Source organism: Raphanus sativus, chromosome 9, assembly GCF_000801105.2.
Source record: "Raphanus sativus cultivar WK10039 chromosome 9, ASM80110v3, whole genome shotgun sequence".
NCBI classification, from domain to species: domain Eukaryota; kingdom Viridiplantae; phylum Streptophyta; class Magnoliopsida; order Brassicales; family Brassicaceae; genus Raphanus; species Raphanus sativus.
Genome location: NC_079519.1, coordinates 13,163,349 through 13,177,334, shown reverse-complemented (window position 1 = coordinate 13,177,334; position 13,986 = coordinate 13,163,349). Strand labels below are relative to the sequence as shown.

The window sequence follows — 13,986 nt, the reverse complement described above, 5'->3', positions numbered from 1 at the left end:
AGGGAACAGTGTGTTCCCAACCAAAACTTGAAGATCTTCAAGGATCCCAACTGGAGACTTCACAGATCGATCAGCAAACACTAGGCACATCCTGGTAGGCTTGAAGTCCATGTATACAAGGCGCTTAGCCACATAATAGGGCATGAGGTTTATGCTTGACCCTAGATCGACCAGTGAGCATGAGAAGACTGTTCTCCCAATCTGAACCGAGAGGACAAATTTTCCCGGATCACCCAGTTTCTTGATCCTTTTGTTCTGGAGCACTGCACTGCACTCTTTAGAGACAATCATGAACTCGCTGTCATCAGATAACTTCCCAGAGATCAGTCCCTTCACAAAGCTACGCATGTATGGTATCATCTTGATCGCACTCATCAGAGGGAGCTTGACAGTTAAGTCTTCCAGCATCTTCCTGCACTTCATCTCCTCCTTATCCTTGCGTGTAACCTTAGCTGGAACAGGGTAGGGTACCTTTGGTACATACTGACGAGCAGGAGAAGGTGCTGCAGTCGGTGGAACAACCCCAGCGGGTCGCTCTGCTTCAGTCGGAACAGTCTCAATAGGTTGTTCTGCCTCTTCCTCATCTGTAGGTACAGCTTCAGGCGGTTGATCCGACTCCTTCTACTTCCCTTTCTCAGCCGATGTGAATCTTCTGGGGTCCAGATCAGACAGTTGCTTTCCACTCTTTAGACCCACTGCATTGCACTCCTTGGGGTTCTTATTTGTTTTTCCAGGGAGAGTTCCTTGCTGGCTCTTCACACTCTCAGCAGTCTGAGCAATCTGAATATCCATTTGTCTCATATGGCTTGAGACATTGTCATACTTGGCACTCAGGTCATTGAACATATGATTCATCCTAGTGTTGATGTCACTGGTGACCTGGTTCAGTGCTTTTCCCTGGATCTGCTGACCTAGGATCAGTTGGCTTATCATATTTGCGAGGCTCTTCATGTCATCATTCGGAGCAGTCTGAGCCGGTTGTGCAGCCTGCTGATTAACCGGCTGTTTCTGGCTGTGGAACTGGGCATTCTGAGCTGGGTTGAGGACAAAGGTTCTTCCCTGATTGCCATAAGGCCTTTGGTATCCATTGTTCTGACCCTGATTGCCTTGAGCTTTATCGTCTACTTTAGGGGCATTGAACAGGTGGGGATTGTTCCTCATATTAGGGTTCGGGTGATAGTTCTTGAACTGCCATCCTTGCCCATTCACATAGCTCACTTTATGCTGATCCTCAGCCGACTGATCTGCCTCTGATGTGCCTTCCGCGGTTGCTTTATCCTGAGGGGATTCTTCCATGATGAAGACCTGGTTCTGATTGCTCTTAATCAGCTGATCGACCTTGGCAGAGAGCTCATCAATCTTGTTGTTTTCAACGTTGTTCACCTTTTTAGTGTGGTCAGTCTCGCGGTTGTTATCAGCTGAGCTTGAAGCCATGTTCTCAATCAATGCGAAGGCACCTTGAGTGGACTGGATCATGAAATCTCCATTACTAGCTGAGTTCAAAGCGTTCCTGTACTCCCAGCCTACTCCATCGTAGAACACTCCCAGCAGATAGTCTTCCTCAAAACCGTGATGTGGGCACTCTCTGCGGTAGACATTGAATCGCTCCCATGCATCGCAGAACGGCTCGTCTACTAGCTGTTTGAAGGTCGCTATCTTCTGTCTCAGAGCTGCCATCTTCAATTTCGTGTAGAAGTGGCTCAAGAAAGCAGATCAGACTTGTTCACAAGTGGTGAGTGATCTAGTAGGTAGGGAATCTAGCCAGCGAGAAGCTTTCTAATCAAGAGAGAAAGGGAACAGAGTACACTTGATGTAATCGGGTGGTACTCCATTCGCCTTAGTGAAACCACACATCTTCTCAAAGTTCTCGATGTGGTCCATCGGTATCTCAGCAAGAAGTCCATTGAAGATCTTCCTTTGCACCAGACTTACAAGGCCGGCTTGATCTCAAAGTCTTGCCTAGTGCACGGTGGAGGGTTGATGGCAGATCGCATAGTAGGCAGATTACGCAGTATGTTTCTCTGGCCGATCGAAACAACCTCCTCTGGTTGGTTCTGCTGCTTCGCAGCATTCAAAGCAGTTTGCTCGGCAGCAGCTTTCTGCGCTTGGATCGTTTACTGCATCTGCTGTTGCATGAGTGCAAACGCAGCAGTGAGATCATCCTGGTGATCACCCATGTTGGTGTTCGTAGATCTCAGCTGTTGACGGTTCTGTCGTTCCAATCTCGCTAGTTCTTCGTTGGTAAGCTGATGCAATGGTCCTTGTGCGTTGCTCCGAGTATGTCTGGATCATCAGCTGAATCAAAGAAATAAACACGAGTCAGATATCTTAGACTAGATATGAAACCAAAAATTAGAGGTAAAAAATATGGTCCCCGTTGCAACGGCGCCAAAACTTGATACACTAAAAATGAATCCTTGCTACTGCCAAGTTAACATTTGCAATTGTAGTATTTGAGATTCAAATCCAGAGGACCAGTCTACACTCTAGTTCTATGAGTTCCGAAATCAAGCTAAGAAGAAGATAAGAAATTGGTTTGAAAGTGACGATAGTTAACAAGCAAATAAACACGAGATTGATTCAATTAAACAAGAGCTAGCCTAGGGTATTTCATTGGATGTTGAATTGGAGCCAAACAATTATTCAAGCGCGATGAAGTGCTTTCTAGAACTCGGATCACTCAGCTGGAACACTCCACTGTCGTGGCAGTGATCGCTTTGTAGATCGATCTCACCACCTAACTGTCGTTGGGATGAGGATCGATTGCAAGCCTTAGAGAACAGGTCCGATCAGTTCACTTACTACCCTAATATCTACTTTCGCTGATTAGGGATATTAAGCTCATTCAATACATGCCAAGTTATCTCCTAAGCGGTTAACTAGGTGATGAACTTCAGATCTAACATCAAGTGATCAGTTTAATGAAAGCAGTAAGAACAGTATGAATGAAGAACAGTTATGAAATCGCTTATCTATGTTTAGCTCATGTCTCAACACCCTAAAAACCCTAGGCGAGCAAGGCTACTACTCGATCATGATGCAGAGAATCAAAGACATAAATCCTGAATAAAATTGCATAAGAACAAAGTAGAAAACAATAGGGTTCAGATGATCTTCTCTATGAGAGGATGGATTCTTCTCCCTTACAAGTTGCAGATCGCAAATTCAGTGTTCTCTTGTAAATACTAGTGTAGTAAAATAATAAATTGATAGATGGCTTTTTATATGGAGGCGCCAATCAGAAGAAAAGAGATTAGGACAACTTCCCAAAATAGGAGTTTCCATATTCGTCCGGAACAATCTCCGGATCACTCCGTCTTCTTGTTCCGCTTGAGAGAGAACAGTCTCGGGACTGTTCCACTTGAGTGTTCTTCGCAGAATTGCTCTAAAAGGACATCTTTTCATCATGCACCTTTTCTTCTCTCTTCTACTAACTCCAGACCTGTAAAAGGTCAAAAAGGACTAGACTGGCACGAATTAGTGACTTGCAACAAATGAAAATATATATACAAGGATGTGAAATACACCATATATCACTGATTCATTAGCTAGAAATGCTCGTAGCTAGAAATGCTCGTACCTTTCATAGATCGTTATGCTACTTTGGTTGTTATATTCTGGTTTGGTCATTCGAATCTGGTTACCCATACCATTTCGAATTTAAGTAATAGAATAGCCTTTTGATGCAAAACAAAACTACTTAAGTTCAATTTTAATAAGTTATAAAATAATGGGTGTATTATATTATTTTATATTTATTAACTGATATGTTCAGTAATTTATATATGCATATAATTTTTTATATAAATAATTCTCACTAATTAATTATTACAGAATTAATATTAATTAATTACAAATTTATAGTTTAAAATTAAATATTAAAAATTCTTATAATAAAATAAATAAAAATCTGTACTTAAAATAAAAAAATATTAACTAATAAAAATAATGTATGCATTTTTATTTACTACGGTGTAATACTATACAATCATATACTCTTACGATTATGGATACAGTGGATCAGCATTGTGTAATATATCTTATGATTAGTTTGAATAAATGATAAATAAATTAAGCTACAATGTCAATCAGGCTAATCTTTTTTTGTCAAGTAGCAATAGTACATACAAATTATCAGTATTTTTTTTTTGATTAAACATAAGTTAGTTATTATTGCTATCAGTTATTATAGCAATAGTACATACAAATCTTTTTTTGTCGAGTAGCAATAGTACATACAAATTATCAGTATTAACTCTTTTTAAAACAAATATGCATGTTGTCCCAAATTATAAAACTCTATCATAGTAAGAGTACTACTTATTATTCCATCAAAATAACTCGACATTCAGTTAAAAAACTCAAAACGTATAGTCAGACGCATATTTTTAAATATCTGTATATGGAAATATGTTCGATTGGATATGTATATTTGAGCCTAGGCAAATTATTCAGATCCCAAAATCTGAACCAGATTCTATCTAAATGCAACATAAATATCAAAATGTTACTTAATTTTCTATTACTGAAGAACCGGATCCGAATTCGAACTATTTGCAAAACTAACCTAAAATTTAAAGTTAAACACAAAACTAATATATGTTTTTTTTTTAAAAATTTCAGTTGTCTTATTCATCCCACAAATTTATAGTATTCACGAAAATGCCATTAATTTTTTACTTTTTGAAAGTATCATTTTTACTCTATCAACCTCATCATCTTCAAGTATTTATAAGATTGCCATTGCCATCAATACACCAACCATCATGAACAACCAATTTGAAACTCTTAATGTACCTCAAATCGATTTACACGCCTCCTTTTTCAATTCTTATGAACTAAAAACAACATCTCTTTCACTTTCCTTACATATTCATCCAAAAAATCCAAGATTTAGATTCTAAAATTTTTTTGGTTCATAGAACCATTGAAGCTTACGATTCTTGGTAGGTCACTTTTGTTTGAGATTCTGGATGCTTGGACTTTGTGTGCTAAATAAGTTATCTCACTGGTTAAAAATATGAAATCAAGATTTTTTTTTCCAGATATGTTCGTCCAGACAACTTACATGGAAGTCTACTGGTCAATGCAGATGTTAGTTTTGCAATTGACTTTTAAATTTGTTTTTATAGACGATTTACATGGAAGTCGTCCATCTTTGTTTGTTAAAAAAAGTTTCGAAACTACTTCCATGTAAGTCGTCTGGACGAACAGATCTGGAAAAACTTCCATGTAGGAAAAGTCAAATTTCTGAAACAATCCGGTCAAATGCAAAACTAACCCGTTTACCCTAGACGACTTACATGGAAGTCGTCTCGATTTTTTTTTAACGCGGAAGTTGTCTACCGGACGACTTTCGTGGAAGTCGTCTACGTCAATGTTTAGTAAATTTTCATTTTCTCTCAACTAAAAAATCTTTTTAAGATTTTCTTGTTAATTCATGTATATTATTCAATATTGGGGTTATTGAATAAAATTCATAACTTAATTGATGATAATTATGAGATTACCAACATTCATGTTTATTAAAGTTTCTAGCTAATAAGAGAAGATTTCATAAGAAGTCGCTTAGAAGACTTTCCGAGAAGTCTTCTACGTTAGTTATTGTAAAATTTGTATTTCAAGAATGGTAAGTATCAAAATATGTTTTTTTAACTTTTTAAAATGTTAAGTAACTTCAAAAATATCAAGTTTTGTAATTTAGTGTCTTCTATGTTTGTTTTTAAATTTGTGTTATATTTGATCTTTTGTAAATTTTACTAAGTTTTCTTGATTGGATAGAGTGATGAAAATATTTCATGGTATGAGTATAGATTTTTGCTTGTTACAATCATGCAAAAGCATTTGACCATAAACAAAGTTAAATTATCATTTGACTTCACTTCTTAAACCTCTCAACATCAAGTTGTATCTACATCCCACACACCAAGTTTAATAATCAGCTCAACAAAATTCTTTTGTCATGTTCAATTATATCAAATAATTTTGCCAAGATAATATGGTGGAAAATAAACATATTTACCAAATGTTTTCATTAGTATCTCTTTAAATTTTACAAAAAAAAATCACAACTAAAGAAGTACACATGCAAATCACAAAACATACCATATACAAAACTATTATAGATATTCTCCTACAAAGAAAATATTGGACTCCACTTATGGAAGAAGACTCTGTCTGAAGACTTTCGGAAGACTTCCAGAAAACTTCCGGAAGACTTTCAGAAAACTTCAGGAAGACTTCCAGAAAACTTCCTGAAAGTCTTATATCGCATTATATTGTAGAAGATTTCTGGGAAGTCTTACAGATCTGAAAACCTGCATATCCAAATCCAGATCTAAAAAATCTTCATATTAAAAAACGTTCAAATGGCTTGAAATAGAGAAAATGAGTGGAATATTAGATATATATATATATATATATATATATACTTTTATAGAACACACAACATACATATCTAAGTGGGAGATGAGAACCATCTGATTAAAAGCCTGCAACAAAAATATATATTAGTGAGAAAGACATGAGAAAAAAATAAAAAATTCATATAAAGTTTGGTGTTTTCAGGTCAAAGATATTAGAGTGGGTTTGGAGAGTTTTAGTTTGGAAAAAATGTAAGAAGTTTATGCAACAGGAGGTTTTAGCACATTATATTTTAGAAGACTTCCTAGAACTCCTCCAGATCTGAAAAACCTACATATCCAAATTCTGATCTGAAAAACATACATATCCAAAGACGTTCAAATGGATTAAAAACAGAGAAAGTGAGTGGAAGATTATATAGATCTACCTTTATAGAACACACAAAATACATATCTAAAATTAATAGATATACCTTTAAATGAGTGAAAGATGAGAACCATGTGATGAAAAATCTGCAAAAACAAGATAAATTAGTGAGAAAGACATGAGACAAGAACAATAAATTGATATAAATTTGGTGTTTATAAGTTCAAAGAGATTTTAGAGAGGTTGGAGAGTTTTAGAATGAGGAACATTACATTTTTGTTGCAGTCATTTGAGAAGAGGACAGAGAATGTGTAAATTTTTTTTATATAGGGAGACAAAAAATCTAATTAGGTTAAATATTTTCGATTCATAAGACTTTCAAGTAAGTCTTTTGAATAGAAGACTTCCTAGACGACTTACTTGTAAGTTGTCCAGAAGACTCAATATTTTTAGCGAGAAACTAAAATATTTTTAGCAGGAGTTAGAAGACTTTCAGAGAAGTCTTCTAGACGACTTCTTTTTTTTTGCTGAAATTTTAAATTGATTATCAACAGAGAAAAAGTTTACAGGCAACAGAGGTTTATGCTTTCAATGAAGAACACTATCGATATGAAAATGTCAAAAGAGAGGAGGTTTATGGACTACGTATTGCGTCCAAGCCAGCGCTGCATCATGTCGCTATAGAAAGATGGGCGCCGGTTGCGAAGAGAATAAATCCTATTCCTGATGATCTTATCAATGACACGAACCATGTGGCCAGCACTCTGGGGTTGTCCTTGGTGCCGTCGACTATTCCTCTCCCTCCATATACTATATATTGTGGCCTGGAAAGTAAGCTTAAGAAGACAAGAGTCAATCACATTGCACCGAGTAGAGAGAAGAGATGTCGTGGTGATGGACCAGTAAAGATTCACACGAGATCTTAGCAAGTAACCAACTAGGTCAATCCAAACAGTGAATGAGTAGGGACATGCAATGAACAGATGGTCTCTGGTCTTGTCCGGCTCCCCACATAGGAGGCACGGCTGGACGCAGCCCCATGCTTTGCTCCTAGCTCCTGTAGATAGTCTATCCTTGAGTGACAGCCAAGTAATAAACGAGAAGTGAGGGACGGCCTGTGGATACCACACGATCTTGCTCCATGACACAGTAGGGTGATGGACCCTAATCTATTTCCACGTTTTCAAACTTGAGAAACATGGTTTAAACTCATCCTCCCCATGACGCCATACGTAACGATCATCGCTTGCAGTGTCCACCGGGGCAGGAACTAAAGTGATGGTAGCTATCATCGCCCATAGGTGACAGCCACGACATCGACGAAAGTTCCATTGTCCAGCAGACGCTGCTCTTGATACCGTTGCATAGCGAGGGATTCTGAGTACCTGAGTTCCAGTGTCGCCCGTAATGTTAATTAGACGTCCCGCACTAGACCAATTATCGAACCAGAATAGAGCGGTGTGGCCATTGCCAATCTCATAACGTAGAAAACTAGCCGTCAGATCACGTAGTTTCAGTAATTTTTGCCAAATCCACGAACCAGCGTACCGATCGCTGACGTCCCAGAAAATGTGCGACCTCAGCAAGTAAAATTTTGTCCATGCTACCCAGAGTGATCCTGAGTTGGTGAGAAGTCTCCAAATCAAACTCTGAGCAAACACACCTGACGTATCTCAAGCATCGAATCCCCAAGCCTCCTTCCTCCTTAGGCTTAGATATATCTTCCCAAGCAACCTTTGTTTTCGTGTGCGTATTTGGTGAGCCTTACCAAAGAAACGCTCCACACATGCTTTCTATTGTGTTCATACAACATTGAGGAAGTCGCAATACTGAGCACCAAAAGTTTGTGACACTACCGATGACTGTCTTAATAAGCTGGAGGCGACCCACATAGGTAAGAGAGCGACTGGACCAAGATAGGAGGCGAGTGCGGATCTGATCAATCAATGGCTTGTAGTCTGTACTAGTTATTGATTTTGTGGTGAGGGGGAGTCCTAGGTATCTCACTGGGAGTGATTCGGTAGGTATGCCAAGTTGTTGAACTTCATCTTTGAACTCATGGCCAATACTCCCAGCCATGAAGATCGAGGACTTTGCTGGGTTAATCAGCAATCCAGATAAGTTTCCGAACTCGGAGAGCACACCAAAGACGCCCCTGAATGAGGAAGCTGCACCATCTGTGAAAATCATTAGATCATCTGCAAAACTTAAGTGTGTTAAGTTTACCTCACTACAAGAAGGAAGGTAACCAATACTCCCTGATTGAGCCGCTTTATTTAGCATACGAGACAGCACATTGATTGCTATAACGAAGAGGTAGGGAGAGAGAGCACAGCCCTGTCATAGACCACGCTCACTACCGAAGAAATCCTCCAATTCACCATTCACAGAGACAGAGAACGCAGCGGTGGAGAGGAAGGTGTGGATCCACTGAATAAACATCTTCGGGATGCCCATGGCCCGAAGAGCATCAGTGATGAAGGACCAACGTACCGAGTCAAACTATTTCGATATGTCTAGCTTCAAGACACTCCTTGCCATGATCAAGGTCTTGTGATAATCCTTTACAAGCTCATTAGCTAATAAGACATTCTCAAGGAGCAATCAACCTTTTACGAACGCACATTGGTTTGGTTCAATCAATTCTGGAAGGAGCACTTTTAGCTTGTTTGCTAAAACTTTCGAGATCACTTTGTACAGGATGTTACAGCAGCTGATAGGCCGGTAATCTTTGATCTCCTTAGCATCATCATGGTTGCGTTGACACCCTTAGGAAGAAGACCATACATGAAGAAAGACTGAACCGCGACAACAAATCTTCCTTAATGATAGACCACGAAGCATGATAGAACTCAGCCGGGAACCCATCAGGACCAGGTGCTTTGATAGACGACATCGAGAATAGCACATTTCTAATTTCAGCCTCAGAGATAGGGTGCGTGAGCAGCTGGGCAGTATGACCAGGGCACCGATAATCCAAAAGCTCAGAGAGGACTAGACCAGGGACATTGCTATCTGGGGTGGCGCTTTGCTTCAGAAAATTCTCAAAGTGATGTACCACAGTCATTTTGATCGCTTGAGGATCAGTGATCGTTTCCCTTGACGGAAGAAGGGCTGTCTGATCAAGTTGAAAGATGTTATGCTTTGAACAATCCTGAAGAAAAACAGAGTGTTTTGGTCGCTCTGCTGTAACCATGTGATGCGAGATTTCTTGCGCAGGAAGCTCTCCTCAATCTCTGCCCAGTGATTCCAGATGGTTGTAGCTTCAGCGAGTTCCTCAAATGCAGTAGCACAGGGATGATGGAGCACAGCTTTTTGTTTGTCACAGAGCATTTCCAATGCCTCACGAGTGCGCTGGGGAATATTACCAAATTTGTTTCTGTTAAGCTTTCTCAATATTGGCTTTAACAGTTTCAACTTGCGGTGAAAACGGTAATGGGCTGAAGTGGAGTGGAAGAGAGGTTCAGTGGCTTCCAAGACAGTAGCAACTGAGTTAAGAAAGTCTGGGTGATCAGCAAGGAAGTTAAAGAACTTAAATTGCCTCTTGTTTCCTGGTGGTGGGGTTTCCAGTCGGATCCAACAGCGCACATGGTTGGAGACACCAGAAGCCTCAAAGCTTGTGAAAGATTGAGGAAATCGGTCCACCCATTGTTCATTTACCGGTACGCGATCCAGTTTCTTTGCAATCGGGTTATCTGGTTGCTTGTAAATCCATGTGAAAGTAGGTCCGATTGCTGAAACATCAGTGAGGTTGCAAGTTGTAACCGCCGACTGGAACGCCTGCATTCCCCTCTGAGTAGCGTGTGAGATGGAGCCGAGGGAGTGCTCCGAGGAGGCCAGAGTTTCATTGAAGTCGCCCATTACAATCCAAGGAACTCCAAAAACCACGTACTGAGCTCTGATATGTGTCATTTCCTCCTAGAGGAGTTGCCTTTCCGAGACAAAGTTGGAAGCGTACACACCAGAGCAAATAATTTTTTCTTATGTATCCGAAGTGACTCAAATCGTGATGCATTGAGTACTCTTATACAGGAGAAAAACCGATACATTTGTATCCCAGCAGACCCATATATTGCCGAGACGGTAGTGATCATAGTTGGTGTAAACTTCCAGTTTGGAAGAGAAGAATGAAGAATAGAGATGCTATTGCCTTCTTGAACACGAGTTTCAACTAGGCAACCAAAGGAAGGGTGAACAGATTGAATCCAAGAGCGAAGAGCCGTATGTTTGCGGAATTTGTTGAAGCCCCGGGTGCTCCACACAAAAATGGATATCATCGCATCAGTGCCTCTGTGAGGAGGCGTGATTTGTTTGCTTGTTCTTGGCACCTTTGCTCTGATCCTTTTTTGTCCCAGCATTTACGCTAGGGTTATTCTTCTGATTTTTCTTATTCATTCCAGACTTCTGCTTTTCTAAACTGCTTTTTCTTTTCCATTGCAGCTTGAGATTCCACAGATGTTTCCTCATCAAAACTGTCCTCCTCAACCTCTCCTTCTTCTAACTCAGTACTAAGTATCTGGTACCTAGATGGTGAAGTGGTAGGATGTTCTGTGTCAGAGGTATTTATGTACTTTCCATTCCTTCGACGAGCGGATGGTGAGTTATTTTGAGGGATCGTCAGCGACGCCTCATTCGCGGGATCAGTCTCTCCACCAAAGGGGCCATGGAGTACATTATCTTCTTCGACACTTTCGGTGGGACCCTGCACTTCTGTTTGTTTAGTGGAGGACTCTTGGCCAATGACATTGTCTGTGGTCAACTCTGCAACTTCCATCACCGGTTCCTCAATATCAATAGACTTTCAAGCTTCAATTACTAGTGTATTTTCACCCACTGGCCTCACCTCCTTATCAACAGACTTCGTAGTGCTCTCCTTTTTGATCTCACTCTTGGCATCCTCTGTTACTTCTTTCCTTTTTTTCTTATTTTTTGGACAGCTCTTGTCCGTGTGTCCCCAAGTTTGGCAGCCTAGACAACGTGGTGGCAGCCAAGGATAACTGACGGAGATCATCTCCCACGTTCCTCTAACTGAAATGCTTAACGGCACTGGTTCCTCCAAGTTCATGACGACTAGCTGCCGAGCGACATCAAGCCGTACACAGCGTTCTATATTCGGATGGAGTTTTACTGTTCTCCAAATGGTATCTCCGAAGAACGTTTAACCATTTTGGGAAAAGAGATGATCTGGTACTCCTCTCAAGTCGACCCATAAGGGGACAGCAGTAAGATCAGGATGAGCAGATGCTGTTTTGGGGCTCCACTCTCGAACTACAATAGGTACATCGGCAATATGCCAGCAGTTCCTTTTTAGGACCCTAGCTTTGAGCTGGGGGTTGTCTATGTGGAATGATACAGTTTTGGACTGATGAACTGAGCATCGATCTTGACTGGCTTTTTCGGGAATGACCAAATTCTGTTGACTATTGCATGAACTTTGCCAATATGGGGTGCGTCTCCCATGAAATGGCCAACGATATATGCAGACCATAGTGGTTCTGAGTCAGAAAGCAACTCCTCTGGCAGATCGACAGAGGCAACACCCCCTTGCAGATCAGCAATGGGAGCAAAACAGACAGCTTTTGGAAATTGATCCTCGAGGGATTTCGAAACTGGTGAAGCGGCTTGTTAGTAGGTTTTAGGCGGGTTCTGGTGGAGACCTGGCCACCGGGTGGAGGGGAGGTCCCCATAACGCCGACGTACCGGAGCCTTGGGGCAGAAGCAAACTTAGGCGGCTAGGGTTCTCTCTTTCTCTCGTTCCCTTCTGATCAATCATGATATTGTTTGGTTTAGGGTTTGACAAACATATGTTGTAGTAAACGAGAAGCGAGGGACGGCCCGTGGAAAACATAACTCCTAAACTAATTTAAGGTCTAGACGACTTCTCTGTAAGTCGTCTAGCCCTTAAACACAACTCCTAAACTAATTTAACTAACTAAACACTTAGTAAAATCAAATTAAACTTAAAAGTGTTTACTATATACATAAATAAACATATATAGGTAAAAAAAAAGATTTTTCAAAAAAACATCTAAGCTTTGCAAAATCTAATCCTAAGAATACATACAATACTACAACATATGTTTGTTAAACCCTAAACCAAAGAATATCATGATTCACTACTTTCACTCATCTATGTTAAAAACAATTATTTTTAAATCTTTTTATATCGCTTAAAACTATTTTATAATTACATGATTTTATTTTTTTCACTTATCAAAATATTTTTTACAAAATTTATAAATTATTTTTAAGATCAACCATACCAGACGACTTCCATGGAATTCGTCTGGACGAATTACAATATCTCAGAAGACTCAGGAGACTTTCTGGAGCTATATTCGTAAAAATAAGTTCTGGTTTTTTGTTTGGTCACAAGGGGTTGCTGTAATTTCACATGGATTTTAGGTTTGTTTTGCATTTGATTCAAATTTGGGTATAGTTTTGCATTTAAACTCAAGTTTTGAGTCATATTTGTAAATCTTCCTAGTAAATTATCTAAAATATCCAAAGTATAAATATATCTAAAAATATTAGTTATACTAATTCATATAATAATTCAAATATAAAAAACTATAATTAGAAATTTGAATACATTAATTATTTTAGATATTTATGTTATTTTAAATTATTTTACATTCTTGATATATTCGGTTACTTTCAATATTTTTGGACATGGTTGGATATATAAATTCAGATCCGAACATGATATTTCAGATAAAATTGGTTGTTTTCTATAAATTTGGGTTATAATAAGTCAACTCTAATTGGAACCAAAAAACTAGGTATACCCGAAAATATCCAAATTCGACTGTGAACCAAATCCCATCCGAAATATAAAATTACATGATCAGTTTTTTTCTTATATCTGAATTATCCGGCATCTTAAATTTACTGAGGACTTTCTCTTTCTGGAAAATCGCTCTGTATTGTCACTAGTAAACACCGCCATGAATCGTGGTCTCCGGCCGACGGTGTGGACTCCCACAGCCACCGCTGGTCCGGTTTCTTTTATCTTTTCGTGTTTTTCTGTTCTTTTCTCGTTCGGCTGTCTTTGTTATTTCCTCTGTTTCCGGCATCGCATCTTTCTCATGGTAGACAGACGGCTTTGCCTCTGGCGTTGCACCTATTCGATAAGGGTGAACGGCGGCTCTCAGTTTCTGCGTCATACGATCTTTCCATTGTCGACGGTGGCTCTGGTAGGACTCCAGTTTCCGATTGTGACTTGGTGGTGTTTGCGGCTTCGCTTCAGGTCGATAC

General features: G+C 39.5%; 1 non-coding gene across 1 annotated transcript; it reads left to right on the top strand.

Annotated features, from left to right (window-relative positions):
* Positions 1 to 1,564: 1,564 nt before the first annotated feature.
* LOC130500486 (small nucleolar RNA R71) lies at positions 1,565 to 1,671 on the top strand. The gene has a single exon (XR_008939110.1). It is a non-coding gene; the product is annotated as a small nucleolar RNA R71 (small nucleolar RNA).
* The last annotated feature ends 12,315 nt before the right edge of the window (positions 1,672 to 13,986 follow it).